We start from the raw sequence: 4,439 nt of genomic DNA on the forward strand, positions 1-4,439 counted from the left end.
TGTGCCCATCAGCCGCTATTTCCAGCACTTAATCAAGCCACTCTTCTTTAATACATGACTTATTTCACATGTCATTGCGTTGGTTCTCGATTTGAGCCATTTTGTCCACAACCATTGAAGTATTCGGTTTCTACAACTACTCATTTGGTGCACATCATACTCTGAAACCTGTAAACCTCTAAAACTAACTCCATAGAGATAGCAACTCGCTAGCCGTTTGCCCGAGCGTTGCACTTCTCTTTTACTAGAATTCAAGCAAATGGCTTTCGAAACTAACTTTTGCATGTGCACAGCACATTATTTCTGCGTGGACGTGCACGGCTTAGAGGGAACATTGGTCATGACTGACCATCACTGCACACCAGCCAGGAAGCAGGAATGGTGTTACACTAGCCAGAGAAATCCATATAGCACAGAGTTGGAAAACTCGGACATAGCCTTTCATTTCATAAGGCATTTTGACGATTTGAGTGGTGGGTCCTAGGTCTGCCATTGGAGCTTAACAAGCAGTTGGCCAAATTAGGTTTTGTATATGCTCAGCTTTAGCAAGAGGTCACTTCGTCGGTAAGAATGAGACCTTAAAGCAAACGGAACACCAGTTTAGTAGAGTGTCCCTTTAAACCAAACTATAAACAGTGTTTGAGACTCAGCTAACAAAAGCCAGAGAAACAAGAATCTTGAAGTTACATGCGGTTTATTAAACACTGAATTCACATGACCAGAGTAACTTCTCCACTAGAAACCACGGTCTGTCCACTCGAGATGGTCTTGGCATGAGTATCTCTCCCTGCAGGAGAAGTTGGTAAAAGCATGAGGGGCATTTCAAAAACACTCATTTCATCAAGTTAAAGCAAGTACTCACTCTTCCTGGTGCAGCTTTGCTCACAGGAGCCAGAAGAGGGATGACACACCTCTGTACTGCAGTGGATGAAGATCTGACAGGGGAAAAGAGTTAAGCCATAGAATCCATTTAAGAATTAAGTGTAATATTAAGGGTTCAGGAAGAGCTAGAGAGCATACGGTTTCCTGCAGAGGAGCCAGTGAGGATGGATCTACAAATGTGAACATCTTCACAACAAAGCGCTTGTAGTGGGTTGGGAACTGAAGACCAGATGATCCAGTCACTGGAACCAGTGTGGTCAGATAACGGTCATCCTGGTAAGGGCATCTGAAAGGGAAAGAGGTTAGAGAGTGTCTCCCAGCAGACTAACTGGATAAAGACTGGCATTACACTCACCCATCGACCAGAAGGTCCCACTGGGGGAGACTGAGTGGACTGGGGGTTGAAGTAGACCAACAATGTCCCAGCATCAGGAAAATGTTGGGGTCAGTCCTCTCCATAATGCGCACCTCAACATACACAGGCTCGCAGGACTTTTGTGACAGGATAATCAGCATCACTGTAGTAGGATGTGTAGGCCTCATCCCCTGAGGAACAACACTGGGGATCAACCAGACTCAAGTTTGAAAGGCTTTAGGAAGACACCGGACACGACCTTACCTTCAGCACAGCCTTTGGTGACACACTGGCCATTGGCCAATCTGAGCTCCACCCTGAGAGGTCCAGGAGCAGCTACTGGTGGAGGTGGAGGAACAGAGTTGACCTCCACAACCAGAGCTTCAACAGAAGTTCCAGAGTACCTACACTGGAAGAGAACCCTGGACAACAGACAGGGAGCTTGTAGCATTTATCAGGGATTAAAATTTCACTCCAAGTCATAGATCACTTACTCAAAATGACTGTCCCTTGTGATGGCACCAAACGGTCCAATCCCTACTTCATATGAGGAGGTCATTCTGTTCTCATACACCAGAGATCCACTATCCTCCTGTGAATAGGAACGGTGTTAGCATCCAGTCCATCATAAGCAGAGCAAAATAACACCAGAAGCAGCTGCTCACCATCATGCTCGTGCCACATGCGGTCACAGGGAACTGGTATATAGCAAAAGAAGGTGTTGACTCCACAGGACCGCAAGGCCAGTCGTTTCCACCCAGTAGATGAACCGAATCCAGACTCAGTCGAGGCAGAGTAACGTCTCTTGACACCACTACCACAAACTGACCATCTCTAATACACTGGACAGTCACTGGAACAAAGGTACAAGAGAATGTTAATTCTGAGAATCTGTTTAACATCAACAGAATAAGACTGAGAAAGCTTACCTGCTCTCCCATAGTAACACTGCTGTCCGTTAAAGCAGCAGTTGATAGCTTCACACTCAGCACCATTGATCCCAGGTCGTCCACATTGGATCTGCTCATAATCAGCTACAGCACATTTATCAAGAGGCTCAGTTTGTTGTTGAAGTGGCTTCGGAAACCGCTGGTCAGTTTGTTGAACTAGCTTCTGAAACCGCTGGTCAGTTTGCTGTTGAACTGGCTTCTGAAACCGCTGGTCAGTTTGTTGAACTAGCTTCTGAAACCGCTGGTCAGTTTGCTGTTGAACTGGCTTCTGAAACCGCTGGTCAGTTTGCTGTTGAACTGGCTTCTGAAACCGCTGGTCAGTTTGCTGTTGAACTGGCTTCTGAAACCGCTGGTCAGTTTGCTGTTGAACTGGCTTCTGAAACCGCTGGTCAGTTTGCTGTTGAACTGGCTTCTGAAACCGCTGGTCAGTTTGTTGAACTAGCTTCTGAAACCGCTGGTCAGTTTGCTGTTGAACTGGCTTCTGAAACCGCTGATCAGTTTGTTGAACTAGCTTCTGAAACCGCTGGTCAGTTTGCTGTTGAACTGGCTTCTGAAACCGCTGGTCAGTTTGCTGTTGAACTGGCTTCTGAAACCGCTGGTCAGTTTGCTGTAGAACTGGCTTCTGAAACCGCTGGTCAGTTTGCTGTAGAACTGGCTTCTGAAACCGCTGGTCAGTTTGCTGGAACATCAGAGCTTGAGGATTCTGGGCAGATCACTCCACTGAGGAACAGCATGACAGAACGCACAAACTGCCAAAATCTGAACCAAACACAAACTACCAGCCATTGTTCAATAGCTAGTCACAAAGTGAAGAGGCTGCCCTTTGGTCTTTTTGTACTCTACAGATTTCAGCTAATTAATGATAGCTCCTCCCTCTTCATTAACTGTAATGATTCCCCAGACTTGCACAAGTGGGAGTTTATATATTATTGGTTCTCAAAATTCAAGTCTTCTTTCTTATTTTGAACATGGATATAGACACAAACTTAAGCTGAATTCAGAAAATCTTACTAACTTTACCGTTTCTGTCATATAATTATTCATGGAAGAACTAATATGGCAGCATGCACTCCCAATTCATTCTTGGCCTTATCCTTTGTACTACACTGGTTGAATACAAACTCGTCAGTTCTGAACTTATTCAGAGGATGCAGAGTGACTATAATACCTTTAAGTGAGCTGCGCCTGCATACTCATAACAAAAAGTGTATTTTTTCCTAGAACCACGAGAGCTAAACCATGTTAAGCCAGTGACAGACAGAAATAAAAGTCCCTCATGGTGTTCCCCATGGTTCATCCATTGGTGTGCAAGGAGTGAATTTATTTCCTTATAAAATTAATTGTGAGGCCAAAACTCAGGAACTCTCGCAAAGACAGATGCCATGCAATAAAACTAATCTGTAGAAGAGATGTCCAAAGAGAACAAACAACACCACCCTGACCAAACTTATCTCCTTGATCATTTACCCCCCAACCCGCCCTCTCCTCCCTTACTCTTCTTCCCCAAAAAGCAGGGATATCCACATGCCCCATGTGTTATACTGTATCTTGTGAACATACTGTTTTTCCCCTTCATGTTTGTATCATTTTAAAGGTCTCTGTGTGATTGGTAAATTGGTCTAAATTTTACAGTAGTCACCTATATTATGAAGTGAATTCTGTACTTCTGTTGTGGGCGATCTCCTTTCAAAATCTGATAAACATTGCTCTAAACCAGTAGCCCGTTTCAGAAAGGAGGTTAAGTGAAAACTCTGAGTATGCTAACCCTGAAATGAGGGAAACTCTGGCTTTTCCGTTTCAAAATTTGAGGTTTGTCAAACCCTGGAAAGCAGGGTAAGTCAAGCCCGTTTCTGAAAGAGAGGTAACTTATACTCTGAGTAAGTTACCGTAGTAACTTACTCTGTGAACCTAACCTGGGGTGCGTTTCCCGAACAACGACGTAACTTGCTGATTAACCACCATAGTACGATGCATTGTTTTGGAAACGAACTAGCAAGTCACGACTGTTTCCCAAACACAGTCGCATCTCCATCGTTTGAACCACATTGGTTCAGCAACATAGGACCATTGTTAATGACCTCACACACATGTGTTGGAGGAATAAGTTCTGCTATTTAACTGATTAGAGATCTCTAAGATGCTGCTGTATTGAACATGGCACCTACTGACTAATTTACTATTTTTTTATCTTATTAACAAGAAACTATGCTTCTAACCACAGGTCGAGAGCTGCCGTTCCAACCACGTAAGTT

At 44.2% G+C, this 4,439-nt stretch overlaps 1 pseudogene; it reads right to left on the reverse strand.

Annotated features, from left to right (window-relative positions):
• Positions 1-660: 660 nt before the first annotated feature.
• On the reverse strand, positions 661-2,988 carry LOC131535351 (zona pellucida sperm-binding protein 4-like; annotated as a pseudogene).
• Between the last annotated feature and the right edge of the window lie 1,451 nt (positions 2,989-4,439).

The sequence above is a fragment of the Onychostoma macrolepis genome, unplaced genomic scaffold (genome assembly GCF_012432095.1).
Source record: "Onychostoma macrolepis isolate SWU-2019 unplaced genomic scaffold, ASM1243209v1 Scaffold242, whole genome shotgun sequence".
Taxonomy (NCBI): domain Eukaryota; kingdom Metazoa; phylum Chordata; class Actinopteri; order Cypriniformes; family Cyprinidae; genus Onychostoma; species Onychostoma macrolepis.